General features: G+C 46.7%; 1 protein-coding gene across 4 annotated transcripts in view; it reads right to left on the bottom strand.

The window, feature by feature from the left end:
- C1_1H14orf93 (chromosome 1_1 C14orf93 homolog) overlaps positions 1 to 18,341 on the bottom strand; it is a 726,790-nt gene that overhangs the window by 146,344 nt on the left and 562,105 nt on the right. The window lies entirely within an intron of this gene.

The raw sequence follows: 18,341 nt of genomic DNA, 5'->3' as shown, positions 1-18,341 counted from the left end.
GCCCGTCCGGGCGGCGGGCAGGAGAGTAATCCCAAATTGGCAGTGGAGCCAGCCTCGGCTCTGCCGTCAGGATTACAATGTCACTTTCCGCCTTTCAAGGCAGTCCGCCTGCCTTTTCATGGCAAGTGACCTTGGGGGCCCCTAGCTGGCTCCCCAATCCCCCTGGCTCTCTGCAATGGGGTCTGGGGGGCACCTGTTGTACCCGCTAAACATCTATGCACCATGTGGTAGGCACCACATGGTTCCTGCCACACACTGCAGGGATGTTTGAAAACATACCTTTTTCTATTGCAGCTTGTGCTGCGCCCATTATTCGGCCACTGCAGAAGCTGTAATAGAAAAATTGAAGTTTCCGACCACCCATAGGGCGATCACATACTAATACTGCGAGTGGAATCGACGACTAATAGTCGGGCGGATTCCATCCTGCTATGGTGTCGGTCGGACGATATCGTAAAAGGGCCCTTAATTATTATTCTTGCCTACTTTTTAAGACCATATGTGTGTGTGCTTGGAACGCTGCGGCCACGGGAGGGCAAATATCTGGACAAGATGGGACCGTGACTTCACGGTGAGGCACGGAGTACTGACACGGCGCTTCCCGGATGTGCCCGTAACGGAGGCTGCAGGAGGCGTTGGGCAGTACAGGACGGCATTTTCAGTCCCACAAGAAATTTTTCTGGATTCTGGCAGCCTTTTCCATCATCCGCAATGAAGGATGCTGGAACTTGCAGTCTCTTGATTTCCACCAATGGGGAGGATGTATTTTACATTTAAAGGGGGACTGTTTCTGGCGCCAGTTTTAGAGAGTAAAAGGCATCTGACGAAGGACAATTCCGAAACGCGTTATGCCACAACATTCCTGAATAAACTTACCTGAGCACTGCCCGCTGAGTCCCTTGTTGTTTCTTTGCGGAGGCGACTTTGTTTGGATATTATTTGCGGGGCCACAACGCAATTGAGGAGACCCGCCCTAACAAACCAAGCACCTGAGTGGTACAACGGAGGTGAATCGAGGGATCGATAGTGTGCTTGGAACGCTGCGGCCACGGGAGGCCAAATATCTGGCCTAGATGGGACCGTGACTTCACGGTGAGGCACGGAGTACTGACGCGGCGCTTCCCGGATGTGCCCGTAACGGAGGCTGCAGTGGGCGTTGGGCAGTACAGGACGGCATTTTCAGTCCCACAAGAAATTTTTCTGGATTCTGGCAGCCTTTTCCATCATCCGCAATGAAGGATGCTGGAACTTGCAGTCTCTTGATTTCCACCAATGGGGAGGATGTATTTTACTTTTAAAGGGAGACTGTTTCTGGCGCCAGTTTTAGGGAGTAAAAGGCATCTGACGAAGGACAATTCCGAAACGCGTTATGCCACAACATTCCTGAATAAACCTACCTGAGCACTGCCCGCTGAGTCCCTTGTTGTTTCTTTGCGGAGGCGACTTTGTTTGGATATTATTTGCGGGGCCACAACGCAATTGAGGAGACCCGCCCTAACGAACCAAGCACCTGAGTGGTACAACGGAGGTGAATCGAGGGATCGATAGTGTGCTTGGAACGCTGCGGCCACGGGACGGCAAATATCTGGCCTAGATGGGACCGTGACTTCACGGTGAGGCACGGAGTACTGACACGGCGCTTCCCGGATGTGCCCGTAACGGAGAATGCAGAAGGCGTTGGGCAGTACAGGGCGGCATTTTCAGTCCCACAAGAAATTTTTCTGGATTCTGGCAGCCTTTTCCATCATCCGCAATGAAGGATGCTGGAACTTGCAGTCTCTTGATTTCCACCAATGGGGAGGATGTATTTTACATTTAAAGGGTTACTGTTTCTGGCGCCAGTTTTAGGGAGTAAAAGGCATCTGACGAAGGACAATTCCGAAACGCGTTATGCCACAACATTCCTGAATAAACCTACCTGAACACTGCCCACTGAGTCCCTTGTTGTTTCTTTGCGGAGGCGACTTTGTTTGGAGATATATATATATATCTATATATATATATATATATATTCACTGAAAAAAACATAGGTTTCAGGGACGTTATAGTTAGAAATCAGCATTTAAAAAACCATAGAAATTCACTGAAAAAACCATAGGTGCAGAAAGAGGCAGGAGAGGTGCACAATGACGCAAAAGGGGTACAGAAAGAAGCAAGAGGGGTACAGAAAGAAGTAAGAGAAATGCAGAAAAAAGCAACAGAGGTGCTTAAAGAGGCAAGAGGGGTACAGAAAGAAGTGAAATGCAAAAAGAAGCAACAGAGGTGCTTAAAGAGGCAAGAGGGGTGCAGAAAGAGGCAAGAGAAGTGTTGAAAGAAGCAACAGAGGTGCCAAAAGAGGCAAGAGAGGTGCAGAAACAGGCAAGATAGGTGCAGAAAGAAGAAACAGGGGTACAGAAAGAGACAAGAGAGGTGCAGAAAGAGGGGAGAGGGGTGCAGAAAGAGGCAAGAGGGGTGCAAAAAGACGCAAGAGAGGTGCAGAAACAAGCAAGGGAAGTGCAGAAAGAGGCAAGAGAATTGCTGAAAGAAGCAACAGAGGTGTAAAAGAAGCAAGAGAAGTGCAGAAAGAGGCAAGTGAGGTACAGAAAGAAGCAAGAACAGTACGGAAAGAACCAACAGAGGTGCAAAAATAGGCAAGAAGGGTGCAGAAAGAGGAAGGAGAGGAGCACAAAGAGGCAAGAGAGGTACAGAAAGAGGCAGGAGGGGTGCAGAAAGAAGGAAGAGAAGTGCAAAAAGGGGTAAAAGAATTGCTGAAAGAAGCAACATAGGTGTAGAAAGAAGCAAGAGAAGTGCAGAAAGAGGCAAGTGAGGTGCAGAAAGAAGCAACAGCAGTGCAGAAAGAACCAACAGAGATACACAAATCGACAAGAGGGGTGCAGAAAAAGGTAGGAGATGTGCATAAAGAGGCAAGAGAGGTAGAGAAAGAGGCAGGATGGGTGCAGAAAGAAGGAAGAGAAGTGCAGAAAGAAGCAACAGAGGTACAGAAAGAGGCAAGAGAGGTGCAGAAACAGGCAGGAAAGGTGCAGAAAGAGGAAACGGGTGCAGAAATAGGCAAGGGAGGTGCAGAAAGAGAAAAGAGAGGTGCAGAAAGAAGCAAGTGAGGTGCAGAAAGAGGCAACAGACGTGCAGAAAGACGCAAGAGAGTTGCAGAAAGAGGGAAGACAAGTGCAGAAAGAAGAGAGAGAAGTGCAGAAAGAGGCAAGAGATGTGCAAAAAAGAGATGAAGGGTGTAGAAAGAAGCATGAGAGGTGCAGAAAGAAGCAAGAGAAGTGCAGTAAGAAGCAAGAGAGGTCCAGAAAGAGGGAAGACAAGTGCAGAAAGAGACAACAGGGGTTCAGAAAGAAGCAAGAGAGGTGCAGAAAGAGGCAATAGAATTGCAGAAAGAGGAGAGAAAAGTGCAGAAAGAAGCAAAAGAGGTGCAGAAAGAGGCAAGAGGGGTGCAGAAAGAGGCAAGAGCAGTGCAGAAAGAACCAAGAGATGTACAGAAAGAGGCAAGAGAGGTTCAGAAAGAGGCAAGAGATGTGCAGAAAAAGGAAGAAGGGTACAGAAAGAAGCAAGAGAAGTGCAGCAAGAGGCAAGTGAGGTGCAGAAAGAGGCAACAGACGTGCAGAAAGACGCAAGAGAGTTGCAGATAGAGGGAATACAAGTGCAGAAAGAAGATAGAGAAGTGCAGAAAGAGGCAAGAGATGTGCAAAAAACGGATGAAGGGTGTAGAAAGAAGCATGAGAGGTGCAGAAAGAAGCAAGAGAAGTGCAGAAAGAAGCAACAGAGGTGCTGAAAGAGGCAAGAGAGGTGTAGAAACAGGCAAGAAAGGTACAGAAAGAGGGAACAGGGGTGCAGAAAGAGGTAAGAGGGATACAGGAATTTGCAAGAGAGATGCAGAAACAAGCAAGAGCAGTGCAGAAAGAAGCAAGATAAGTGCAGAAAAAAGCAAGAGAGGTGGAGAAATACTGAAGAGGGGTGCACAAAGAGGCATAGGGGATTTAGAAAATTGCAAAAGAGGTGCAGAAAGAAGCAAGAGCAGTGCAGAAAGAACCAACAGAGGTGCAAAAGGAGGAAAGGGGGTGCAGAAATAGGTAGGAGAGGTGCACAAAGAGACAAGAGGAGTACAGAAAGAGGCAGGGGGTGCAGAAAGAAGGAAGAGAAGTGCAGAAAAAAGCAACAGAGGTGCATAAAGAGGGAAGAAGGGTGCATAAAGAAGCAAGAGAGGTGCATAAAGAAGCAATAGAAATGCAGAAAGAAGCAAGAAGCAAGGGAGGGTCAGAAAGAAACAAGAAAAGTGCAGAAAGGAGCAAGTGAGGTGCAGAAAGAAGGAAGAGGAGTGCAGAAAGAGAACAGGGATGAATACATTTGAAACAGAGGTGGAGAAAGAAGCACGCGCAGTGCAGAATGAACCAACAGAGGTGCAGGAAGAGGCAAGGGAGGTACAGAAAGAGGCACGAGAAGAGCAGAAAGAAGCAAAAGAGGTGCAGAAAGAGGCAAGAGAACAGCAGAAAAAGGCATGAGAGGTGCACAAAGAGGCAAGAGGGGTACAGAAAGAGGCAAGAGGGGTACAGAAAGAGGCAAGAGGGGTGCAGAAAGAAGCAAGAGAAGTGCAGAAAGAAGAGAGAAGTGCAGAAAGAAGAAACAAGTGCTGAAAGAGGCAAGTGGGGTGCAGAAAGAGGCAAGATAAGTGCAGAAAGAAGCAACAGAGGTGCAGAAAGAGGCAGGAAAGGTGCAGAAAGAGGGAACAGGGCTGCAGAAAGAGGCAAGAGGGATACAGAAGTTTGCAAAAGGTGCAGAAAGAAACAAGAGCAGTGCAGAAAAAACCAACAGAGGTGCAGAAAGAGGAAGGGGACTTAATCCCCCAACTTAGAACGCACCAGGGGGCACGTTTGCTGAGTGGTGCAGTGAGGGGGCGGGGTCTCCGGCGAGATGCTGGCTTTTCTTTAAAAACAAATCTTTTTAGAAGGGGGGCTGGGTGACACCCACTTCTTTTAGTATTTTTTGGGCCTTGGGGACCCCATCCCCCAGGGCCTGAGCATTTGTATTTTTATTTTTAAACGGGAAGGGGGACGTGTGGCCTCCCTTCCCTGGGCCACTATTGGCCCTGGGGACCCCATCCCCCGGGACCTGGTCTCATTTTTATTTTATTTTTTTAATTATTTTTCCTTGGAGTAATAACAGTAATAAACAACTGAAAGATAACCAATCAACCATTGTGAAAGGCCTTTTTTGACTGTGCTGGAACACGTGTCACCATGTGTTTAGTAACTTTTGAGCCAATTGAGCTAGAAACAACTTTGATTTTGTTAAAACATGCAGAATATGCTGCAGATGATTAAGTGGCAAATGAGGCAAATCCATAATTATGCTGAAAATGCTGCAGTCGCAGAATCGCATTAATACATTGGCCCTGCCTTTTGGACAGTAGTAACTTTAGTTGTGTAGTCTGTGAATAGCAATGGTCTTAACTCTTTTTTTGGGTAGGTGTTTGTATTAGCACAACCCTTCCTAAACTCGTTATCTCTCTCATCCACCATCCTAATTAGCAGTAAATATTGCCCCGCTTCCCCTCACTTCTCCTAGTCCCTCCCACATTTACCTCTAATTACCAATAAATGGTAAACTTCCATGTGCAAAGTTCTCCCCATAGAAAATATAGGAGAGGTGAATGTAGACATTTCAAACTGTAGGTTTGTGATTTTCATTTTGTAGTAAGTAAGGAGTATACTGTAGTGTTTTACGTAAAATGGAGTTTGTGACTTTGTCCCATTGTATTTAGTAGTTTGATATAGGGCTGCATGTCTCCTTTTAGACCCATCTGATAGCCATGGTTTGTGTAATGCAAAGTTCATATGTTGGGGCTTAATCTGCCTCCATGTTTCAGCTACTTCAAGGATCAATCAAAGGTGGACCTGTGCCCCAACAGGCTTTGTGCATGGTACAAAGGAACTTCAACTTGATCCATGTGTTCACAAGGAGCTAGTGAACTGCTTTATATGTTTATATCATCAACACGTTCTGGCCAACTGGTTGGCTCTGTCTGGGAGAATACCTACTGCACCAGACTGCAAGATCAGCCAGGACGCGTTCTCTTAATATGTGCTAGTGCTGCTCAGAACCTTTATATGCTCGCCTTTCCAATCTCTCTGGAAATAATGTAATCTCCAAGCCAAGTTCATAAAGATGACGGAAATTTTATTACCTACTCTTCAGAAAATGTGGAGAAAATAGAGCCGTGAAGTGAAATAAAATAGGTTAACTTTTCTAATAAAAGTCAATGGGATGAGTAATGACATGAGCACCTGTGGAACAGATGCAAATCTGTGGGAAGGGTACAAATGGTCGAAAATTAGTACAAGGTTTTAGCAGGACTTTGGAAACAGGAAACTAACTTAGATGTGTAGGAGATCATATAGAAATCATTGCCTATGCCAATTGAAGTTACATTCAGACTTTAGTTTCTTTTCTGGAGCAAACAATTTGCCAGTGGGTTAGGTCCCAAACCATCCAATGAGAGCTTAACCAGGTTAGATGTGTTATGTGCTCCTTTGGCATGAAGAAGACAACTAGAGCTCTAAAAGTTCTAGGTAGCAGATGGTGTTCCTCTGCGGTTGATGCTACGTGTGCGGTGCTTATAATTACTTTTCTAACTTGATTAGCTCTTTGTGGCTTTTACAGATCTTCTATTTCTCCAGGGTTCAGGCTTAGCAGCCACTGGTGGAGCACAGCCTATGATAACTCTTGCAGGAGCTAATGGTGCAGAAGGTTGCAATATTTCAAAATAATCTAGCCTAGGGAATGGTGCAAGAGCAGGATCAGGAAAGTGCGTCTTTGCAAGTTACTTAGGTGCTAAGTTGTATCACCTGCCAGTACCAGATGCCACCTAAAGACATTTACACTGGGGATTTGAAGAGTGGAAAATCCCTAAAACACGAAAGAACCCACATGTAAGGATTTCCCAGTAGGTTTGTTTCCAAAGAGGAACGTCCATGGCTCCCTAAAGACAGGAGGGACTATTGCCAAGCAGAGGGACGACCTAAGAGTTTGATAGACAACTGAACAACAACCTCCAGGGCTTTACAAAGTTGGGCTGCAGAGCTACGGCCAATGAGAGAACCCCACCCGATTGAAAGGATCCCTAAATAAATATGAATAAAAGGATCAATAAAAATACATGCACTGCAATATAAAACCTCCAATAATTAATACTTTTATGGGGAAAGCGAACTTGAGCCTCCATCAACAATACTGACCCCCACAGTGAACCATGTCCAAACTATCTTCCTAACTGAACTCTCACAATACAACTAACCCTAAATTTATCACCAAAGATTAGAAAGGGCAGAAGTGCTGTATAAAGAGCTCTATAAAGTAACACATTATGACCCCCAACTTCTAACCATGGCCAATGTCCAATACCAGGCTCATAATCATAACATTATCCCTAATCACTTTCCTTAACCCTTTGTTGAACCTAAACCATTTTTTTAATTTAGGTTATATACATTTTTATTAATGGCAAAACTGTTCATTTCTTCAATGTAATTTTTCAGCATATCAACCTAACATTTAAATGTTTGTGAATACGGTATTTTCATTACTTAGATTTTCTCAAATCCGGTTCTCTTTATTATGACACAGTACAATCTAATTTAGTTGATCTTAGATTACAGACAGATATCTATGCCTGTAAACGAAATAATAAGTCTGATGTCTGCCAGGGCTTTCTATACAATGTATGCTATATGTTTGACTATTAGCAACCAATGTAACAAAGATACAGGTAACGTGCCCTTCTGCCAAGCCTCATCAAGAGCCCTACCATCAAATTGTGCTTCTTATCTCTCCTGAAGATGTGGCCCTCTGCACACAGAGGGTGCACTTTCAATGTCTACCATCAAACCGAAGTAATCAAGGGGTTTCAAGAGATGCTTTTCTTGAATCACTGAAAGGACATACTCAATTCATACGTCACATTCTTGCTTATAGAAATTCCCTACTAGATAACATTATTACTGCCTTTCTGTCGGAAAGCACCAAAGGTGCTAGCCCTGTCATCTGCCAATGATTCTGACTGTAACAAAATTAAGAATGGAGGATCCACAAATAAGTAAAAATATGAAAAGGCTATAAAGAGGAGGCCAGTCCAGTGGGATGCTTGGAGAAGTGACAACATCTTCAGTAAAAGATAGCACTATCAGTAATATAGCTACACTCTACTCTATCTTTTTGTTCAAATTCCAACAAAATAAACAAGACACTTTCTAATGTTTCTGGATACAACCTCTCTTAAGGGAGACTTAATGAGACAGTTGTCCATTAATGAGAACAACAGAATACCTATTCACAAAATGGCTTCTAACTACTGACACACACACTTGTCGAACACCCTAGGTCCTAAAATAAGCTACAGTCAAATACCCATATCAAAAATGCTTTGGTCACCATAAAACTTTGAGCGTTTATGATGTCTTCCAAAGTACATGTCAAAATTACAACCCTGATCACATAGAATTTGTCCTATGGTTGCTGGCCTCCATCTGCAATAGTTTTTAGCCACAGAATAGCTACATAATTTACTTTGCCGCATTTCGTAATGTATGTGAGACTTTTCTGACTTCCTGAGGCAATGAGAGGCATCTGGCCATTATGTTTTATAAGTAAAATTATTTACCACTATTTTGTTAGGGCCACATAACTGTTGCACCCCAAACTGAATAGCCAATGGATTCCATTAATGCACGTAACTTTATCGAGCTAGCGAGGGTGAGCAGTCTAGGCTTAGCGACTCAAGGACAGTATGACATGGTAAATAACAACTTAATAACATCAATATCCGGTCAGTATTTTACTTTCTCAGAGGAAATGCTCTTTAGTAATAGGTACATAAAGGGGACAGCAGGGAAATACACAGACAGGAATTCAGACACCTTTACCACCTTCTAGGCCCAAGATGCAACCTCAAACATCATTATAGCTCTCTCACACTAGGACCTAGAATCCTGTTTAACATTGAACACTACGGCCAATATTAATCCATTGGAGAGGTTTCTGGTCAGCTGGGCTGTGAATTGAGGTGCTTGGATATACTCAATAAAACCTGAGTGATGGTGAGATATAAGTAGAGATACTAGTGCCCAGGCTTTTCTTTGATCTAGCCACCTCTGATACTCAAGGACGCTCCAGAATAGGACTATATATTAAAACAATAATTCACTATGAACTCATTCAACATTCATTCAAACTTAGAAAAATGCTACATTTCAAAGAAACATTGGATGCAACATATGGAGCAGTTGATCCCAACATCTAATCATTGGAAAAATTATTCAGGTCGAAGTTGTAGTGTTCAAGTAATATCACAGTGACAAAGTGCAAAATACAACAAGCATTGGCATAGCCAATAGGTCTCGCCTTTGGGACCTTATAAGTGTTTAGCCATGCAACGGTTGATGTTGTTGCACCAAGGTTATTGTGCTGCATAACTAAATACTTATAAGGTCCCAAAAGCGAGACCTATTGGCTATACCAATGCTTGTTGAGCTGTTGTGGTCTGGCGCCGTCTTACCGCAGCCGCATCTTCACTTTGCCGATTGCTGGAAAAATTAGCCCCCCCTGAAATTTATATTAGCTCCCCACCCCCTGAAATTGGACTCTAGTTGCGCCTTTGCCATTAGCCATTTTACCCTCTCTGCCACCTCCCTCTAGAAACCTTCCCTCTTAACCCCAGGCTATGGCTCATATCCGGACGTTCCAGGGATATAATGGGAACTACAATGAGGCCCCGATGCCCCGTAACGGCAACAGTTGCCAAGGATACTCCCTGACCCCAGTGTTATAGCCGATTAGTGTGGTTCCCAATACCTTCAAATGTCCACCATTGCTCGCAGTACCCACTCTCCTACCAATAGTTTGAGTACCAGTTCCCCATCTGTCTACTGCCAAAAATACCTTTAGTGGAGCTTGTAGAAGCTGGTGCAGTCCTGGGATTTTCTCACTCAGGGCGGCGCTCAGCAACAGATTGTGCACCAGCGGCCGCGGCGGCTCTGGGAAATTGGTGCAGACAAATGGGTCTAGGTCATCGAGGTACTGAAGCCGGCAGGAGGCTGTCATGGCGGCTAGGGGCTCCCGGGTTGGGACTCAGGAGTGTGGCACGCGCAGGGCTAACTTCAGTATTTCAGTTACTACTACTACTGCGGTGTGCAGCTCTATAAGGGACTACATTTACTGCCCCGGGTTTACAAGGGGAAAGGAATGTGCCACCCGTATTAGCATGCGAATCGGACGAGCACGAGTCCCTGCCAAACTCTGGAGCTTCAACTAGAGTTGTAGTCTGAACATGGAGATCTTTGTATTGTCTTCAGCCTCTGTTGCCGTAACCGGGCGGCTCTCCCGGAAGTAAGGAGGGCGGAGGGGTTCTGAAGAGGAAGAAAAGCCCAACTGTAGGAGGGGAGAGTGCTGGAGGAGGGGCGTATAGTTTTGTGGAGAATGTGCAGTTAGCAACTGGGTAAACAATAGGGGAAGTGGTGTGCGATGCGCGTGCACCATGATGAGAGAGGAAAGCCAGATGGCGCCTCTGCTCATCATTGTGCGCGTAACCGCACGCTCTATGCCACCAAAAAAAGCTGTGGTAAGATTTCTAAAACTCCACTCCTAAATGTCTCCCCAGAGCAGCGCATACGCTGGCTCAGGCGAGACCTAAAAAGGGCATATATCGATAAAGTGTGCAGATATCCAGATTCTGAATGTGCATGTGTCAATAGCGTTTCAACCTTATAACCTTGTTAAAAAGGTCATCTTCAGGAAAGAGTATTTAGAGGGCACAAACTGGGTGAGAGAAGATGCCCAAATTCACTAATTAGAAAAGACACAGGTACCCAACCTTGTGCGCACAGTACTAGGAGGCTGCCCGTCAAGAGAGCCATTCGATCCCCAATGCTGCCTAAGGAACCGTGGCAGCGGGAGCTTCAACAGTGCAAGACCATCACTGTACAAGCTAAAGGCATCTTGTGTGCACTGCCACCATACGTCAATTAAGTATGGTGCTCGTTCGACAACAAGCATGCTGAGTTTCAGCCTGTGATTACTAAGTAGCAGCACCACCAGAAAAATCATCACCAAGAGCTTCACAAGCGCAAAAGTACCACTAGCTCGGACAGTGACAATTTTGCACTGAGGAAATTCTTTAGACACAAATGTTTACCCTAAAATAGCACGCAGCATCTAGCCTCAGAAATCACTATCCTAAAAATGCTACCACCTAAACAACATGACTCAGTCACTCAGGAATGTATGGCAATTTCATCAAGGGTCTAGGTTGGTAGGTGACAAGCCACTGAAGACTGCAAAACGTCAAGAGTCTATGTCATGGAAGCTGAGAGACCTGTTAACGTTCCAACTGGTCTTTACGCTAAAGTTTAGGATGGATAAAAACATAGTGAGGTAGTTCCCACATTGCCCCTTATGCTTCTTTTTTATTGAGAGTTTCCCATGGACTCACAGTGACTGGGAACACCCACAGCAGTCCAGGGCGTTGCTGGAAGCCAGTGGCTATTGGTGAGTTCAGGACAACAGTGGTCCACACATTTCATCAGCAATAACTCTGAGACAAATAGGCCTAGAAAGATAGTTCAAACAGTTTCAGAATCAGCACACCCTTCCCTCCTCCAGCCAATAAAAGTTGGTTAATGGCTGATGGGCACAGAATGGGCCAGGGATGAACCAGGTTCACCCTTCTCGATTCCTGAAGCAGCCTGAATAGCTCCCTGACCCAGGTGTATATATTGCTTCTAGTGGGTAGCTGGGCTGAGGTAACATTGTGGCTCCTGGACAATTTCTGTGCCTTAAGGTGTTCCCTCAATAGTCCTTATAAGCACAGTGCACCTCTTCATGCCAGGAGTCATTCCTTGTCTTCCAGGTCACGCAGCAAGGCAAGTACACAGGCTTCCCAGACATAAGTCTTATCTGGAGAGAAAATGACAGCCATACGGAGGTTACATCCCAGGCCTAAAAGTTTTCTTTCCTTGTATGAGTGAACAATACTCCTCAGTTGTGAGAAAGTGCCATCTTTCTTGCATGGTATGCCCCCACTTTTTGCTAAATTGCTGAATGTACTTCGATTGAGTGTACCCTGGGTTCCTGCCAATCAGGTGCCCAGGGCCTGTGTTCCTTCCTTAAACCACACAAACTCCAAATTGGCAAACCCTAGCCACATGTCAGCCCCTAGTAAATGGTACCCTAGGTACCCAGGGCCTTGTGGCCAGGGAAGGCCTCTAAGGGCTGCAGCACTCATTGTGCCACCCTCAGAGGCCCTGTACCCTTACACACACACTGCCCTTGCAGGCTGAGTGTCTGGGTGCAGGACAAAACAAAGAGTCGACATGGCACACATCACTGTGTACCATGCCCATCACCTACACTGCCAAGGCATATGTCAGCCACCCCTCTAGCTGGGTGCATTACGCCTATGGTGTGGGCACAGGAGCAGGAGCCCTGTGCCCCTACAGTACCCGGGTCCATTCCTGGGCACTGTAAGTGCAGTGCTGTCATTTAAGAGTACATGGTGCTGAGAGCTTGTCAAACACGAGCTCCACAGCACCATATTGGCAACACTGAAGCCTGGGAAGTTTGGTATCAAACTTCTCAGCACATTGAACCCACACTGATGCCAGTGTAGGATTTAATGTACTAAGCACCCCAGAGGGCATCTTAGAGATGCCCCCTTACAGCTAACTTACAATCCACGTCTGCTCTGAGGCTGCCCAGGCTGCCACACAGCAGACACGTTGCTGGACCCCTGGGTGGGAGAGCCCCTGCTCTCCCGGGCCTGCAACAATGCACATCCTGGGTGAGGTGAGAAATCTCCTCCCCCAGGATGAGCAAAGGGAAGCTTCAAAGGCAGGCCGCCATTTGGAGTTTCCCCAGGCCACTGCAACCCCCCACTCTGGCGGGAAGCTTGGCCGGAAACCCCATACAAGGACAGGGGATGTGCCAGCCTGCCCACCCCACCCCTCAGGTGGGGGAGGCGAGGTGAAGCACATCTCCGGGCTCTCGCCATCTTGAAGATGGGAGGCCCTACCCTATCAGGATTAGGCTACTGCCCCCCTCCCACAGGAGAGAGGCAGGATAGGGGGTGTACCCACCCCAGGACAGGGACCCATTGGTCCCTGGCCTTCACCTACCTGTAACGCCCCTAAATCTAGTATTTAGGGGCACCCTGAACCTTCCTTCCTCAGATTCCAGATAGAAAACTACAAGAAGAGCAAGAAGAACAAGGACCTGCCCTGCAGCTGCTAAAAAGAGAAGAAGACACCAACTGCTTTGGCCCCAGCCCTACTGGCCTGTCGACTCTCGAACCTGCACCAGCGCGGCATCTCTCGTGGCCAGCAACCTCACCAACCCCGGAGGACCTGGCTACCTTTTGGCTCCAAGCCCCTGGGACTCCCATGAGTAGAGGCTCTACTCAAGAAACCTATTTTTAACCCCTGGCAGCAGCCCGGAACCGCGGACCCAACACACTCTGCACCAGCCAAGCCTGGCCAGTGCCGGAGTGGACAAAGACCCTGAAGACGACCCCACGGCGACTGTGACCCCGAGTCCGGCACCCAAGGACCCCCCTCGACATTCCGGAAGAAGCCTACAGCCTCAGAACAGAGTGCCGCCCCAACCGCGATCGACCAGAGGGTAAGATTTCCGACATCAAAAGGCACCCCTGCACCCGGCGCCCTGCGGCCCCCTGTGCCCAATCCCGGGGTACCCACCTAACCTACAACTACCCAACTTACCTCTCGAAGTGGTGGTGGCACCTGAAGCATCCTCGTCCCCGAGCTTGCAGCCTTTTTCCAAACCGGAACATTCCCATTGATTTCCATTGAGCGCCCGACGGCTCAAAAGCACCCTGCACCCAGCCGCCCGAGTGGCCCTGGCAGTGCACTCTCTACACTAACCTACTTCCCCACTTGCCCTGAGTAAGTGACCAGGAGCCCAGCTCCCACAGCCGCGTGGCTTGCCAGACAGCAGCCACCAACCAAGGCCCCCCTATCCCTCATAGGATAACATTGGGCCTAACTCTCTCTGCACCCGGCCGTCCTGAAACCGCTGAGGGTGAACCAACTGTACCTACCTGACACTGGGGGACCCCTGAGTCTATGCCCGGAATTTCAACTCTGCCAGTCGAGTACTTACCCTTAAACCGCTAACTTCATTTTCCTCATAGGGTAACATTGACTGGCTTTTTCTTCAAAAATCTTCTAAGTGTGAACTTTTCAAAACTGCAAATATTCACCAAAAATCAGCCAAGTGACAAAAACGAATTTACTCACCTGCTCCTAGGTGAGTTCCCAGTGCTGGATCTTGGTGCCCAGCCCTGACTCTGAAAAGTGTCCACAACTATACTTACCTCTAACTCATTTTTCTCCCATAGGAAACCATTGTCTGCTTTTCTGTGAAATTTCTTCTAAGTGTCTATTTTTGCAAATTTGAAATATTCTTTTAAAATCGTACCATTTCTGCAAACGAAATTACTTACCTGTTTTTGATAAGGACCCCAGTCCTGGGTCTAGGTACCCAGTCCTGGATTACTAAAGTAACGATAAAGTACTCTACCTGCAATTTGAATTTCTTGCCATAGAGATCCATTGAATGTTTTCTCTGAAATATTTTCTAAGTGCTAACTTTTGAAATAGCTAAATATTATTTAAAAATCATTACAGTTATTAAGTCGACTTTCATCACTTGATTCTGAATACTGACCCAAGGCTGGATCTAGGAGCCAGACCTGGAATTCCAAAAGTAATCTGAAAAGTAATTTATTACAAATAACCTGAATTTACTATTGAGCTCAATGCATTGTTATGTTTAGGAAATAGGATTGTTTATTGCAACCAACTGTGACTGTTAACACAAATTTATTGCTTAAGACAAAAGTATTTATATTCAACCTCTCATTCTGAGAAAGTATATATTTACCCCCTTTGTGGTTCTAAAAATAAAACAAGCATATATTTTATATATATAAACCATTGGCCTAGAGTTCAGTTATTGAGTGTGTGAAACCATTTGCTGACTGAGTGTGTACAATAAATGCTTTACACTGTCCTCTGGTACTGCCTTACTGCTCGACCAAGCTACCACTTTTGAGAGTAAGGTCATACCTAACTTTGACCTCTATCAGCCTCTGGGGGACTGTGGACTCTGTACACCCTGTACCTATTAGGGAACAGTATATACAGAGCCACTTTCTCACATTGGTGGCAGCGGTGGGATACAAACTTGCATTTGTTGGACTACTTGGTTACCATCTGATCACACGACAGAACTCTTAAAAATTGCCTTTAGAATTCTGATTGGTTTTTCCAAAATTACTAAAAGTCTTGCTAGGGCCTTGCTTAAGTCCCATTAGAATTTTAGAAAAATAAAAGTCACTATAGTCAGGGTAGAGGGTTAGAACTGTCAGGTTAGAATGTCTCAAACAAACCCAGCTATTAGTGATAATAATAACATGGACCTGGTGGAGGAGCTCGACCTCACACCTTACTTACACTTGTCTTTCAAGGAATTGAGGTCCTTATGTCAACTCAAAAATTTACAAATGGGTCTGCATCCAACCAAACAAGGGCTCCAGGAGCTCCTGGCTGAGTATGCTAAAGACCACCCATCTGAACATGGTGATGGCCAGTCAGATGAGGAAAGGGAAACAGGGGAGGTGGACCACAACCTCCCCATACTATTCCCTAGGGAGGAGATGGCACCCATACCCTCCAACTCAAGACATAGCATCTGGGCACCTAGAGACCACACAGGTGGCTCTGGTCCCAGAGACAACACTGGGGGACCCCCCAGTGAAGAGGACAGCCTTGTGAGGCTGGCCAAAAGAATAGATCTAGAGTCCAGACTCCTGGCCCTAGAAAAGGAAAGGAGAGAGATGGGTTTAGCACCCATCAATGGTGGCAGCAATAATAAAAACAAGGATAGGGAGGAAACTTCTGACCCTAAAATCCCCAAAGGGATTGTCCCTAAATTTGAGGAAGGTGATGATATCACCAAATGGTTCACAGCCTTTGAGAGGGCTTGTGATATCAGGAAAGTAAAGAAACCTCTCTGGGGGGCACTCCTGTGGGAACTGTTCTCTGGTAACTGCAGGGACAGGCTTCTGACTCTCTCTGGGCCAGAAGCAGGATCCTATGACCTCATGAAGAAAGCTCTGATTGAGGGATTTGGATTCACCACTGAGGAGTATAGAATTAGATTCAGGGGGGCTCACAAAACCCAGACCCAGTCCTGGATTGATTTTGTAGATTTCTCAGTGAAGACACTGGATGGTTGGTTAGCTGGACATGGTGTGCAGGATTTTACTGGATTGTACAATTTATTCATGAAGGAACATATTTTGAGTAACTGCACAAATGAAAAGTTGCATCAGCATTTGGTAGACCTAGGTCTAATTTCTCCCCAAGAATTGGGAAAGAAGGCAGACCACTGGGTCAAGACTAGGGTGACCAAGACAACCACTGGGGGTGACCAAAAGAAAGTGGTCACAAAACCTCCCCAGGGGAAAGGTGGTGAGAATCCCCAAGATAAAAAGTCTGAGTCTTCCAAAGGGCCCCAAAAACCTGTGCAGGTGGGTGGGACCCAAACTACTCCCTATGTGCCCCAACCATATAGGGGGAAGAACTTTGATCCCTTAAAGGCCTGGTGTAATACCTGTAAAAAGCAGGGACACCTAACTGTAACTTGCCCCCAAAACAAAGCCCCTAAGGCACCCAGTACAGCTACTCCTGGGGCAACAAGTATACAAATGGGATCAGAGGTGTACCCTGAGCAAATCTGGGAACACACTGAAGCAAGTTTACTCTCCTTGGGAGAAGTGGAGTTTGCCACTGTGGCTGTGTGGCCCCCCAACTTAAAGAAATACTTACAGTACCCCTGGGTGAATGGAACTAGGGTAGAAGCTCTGAGGGATACAGGTGCCAGTGTCACTATGGTAAAAGACACACTGGTTTCCCCTGAGCAATACTTGATTGGGAAGTCTTACCCAGTCACCAACGCTGACAGTGTCACCACTAGTCATCCCATGGCCATGGTAACATTAGGCTGGGGGGGGGTTACTGGCCTGAAACCGGTAGTGGTCTCTCCAAAGTTGCCAGCTGCATGTCTGCTTGGAAATGATCTGGAAACCTCAGCCTGGGCTGAGGTTGAGTTAAAGGCCCATGCAGCCATGCTGGGCATCCCTGAATTGGTGTGTGTGCAAACCAGAGCACAGAGCAAGAGGAAGGGTGAAAAAGTAGGTTTGGAGCCTGGAATAATGGCCCAACCAACCAAGAGGAAGGGCAAGAAGACTGGGGGACCAGCTTCTGTACAGCCAAACACTCAGAACCCCTCTCCCCCTGGAGAGGATGTCGATACCCCTGAGGGAACTGAGTCCATGGAGCTTGACCCTTACCAGGTTGAACTCTTGGGCCCAGGGGGACCCTCTAGGGAAGAGCTGTGCCAGGGTCAGCGAGACTGTCCCACTCTTGAAAGCCTGAGACAACAAGCTGCTTCAGAAGCCAGGGGAGATGTCAGTGGTACCCACAGAGCTTATTGGGAAGAGGGATTACTGTATGCTGAGGCAAGAGACCCCACTCCTGGAGCCACCAGGAGGGTGGTGGTGCCACAGAAGTACAGGGAGTTCCTCCTAACTTTGGCTCATGACATCCCCCTAGATGGACATCTGGGGCAATCCAAAACTTGGGAAAGGTTAGTGAGTCACTTTTACTGGCCCCAGATGCACCAAAAGGTGAAGGAGTTTGTCAGCTCCTGTGTTACCTGTCAGGCCAGTGGCAAGACAGGTGGCCACCCAAAGGCCCCCCTCATTCCACTACCAGTGGTGGGGGTCCCCTTTGAAAGGGTAGGTGTGGACATTGTGGGTCCACTTGAACCTCCCACAGCCTCAGGGAACAAATTCATTCTAGTAGTAGTGGATCATGCTACTAGGTACCCTGAAGCAATTCCACTTAGGACTACTACAGCTCCTGCAGTAGCCAAGGCCCTCCTGGGTGTCTTCACCAGGGTGGGTTTTCCTAAGGAGGTGGTTTCAGACAGAGGTTCCAACTTCATGTCTGCTTACCTAACACACATGTGGAAAGAGTGTGGAGTGCAGTACAAGTTTACTACACCCTACCACCCACAAACCAATGGCCTTGTTGAGAGGTTCAACAAGACATTGAAAGGTATGATCATGGGACTCCCTGAGAAACTCAAAAGGAGGTGGGATGTCCTGTTACCATGCTTGCTTTTCGCTTACAGGGAAGTGCCACAGAAGGGAGTAGATTTCTCACCCTTTGAACTTCTGTTTGGTCATCCTGTAAGGGGACCCCTGT

This window comes from Triturus cristatus, chromosome 1_1 (assembly GCF_964204655.1).
Source record: "Triturus cristatus chromosome 1_1, aTriCri1.1, whole genome shotgun sequence".
Taxonomy (NCBI): domain Eukaryota; kingdom Metazoa; phylum Chordata; class Amphibia; order Caudata; family Salamandridae; genus Triturus; species Triturus cristatus.
Note: the sequence above shows the minus strand (reverse complement) of the source record. Positions and strands in the feature narration are given on the sequence as shown.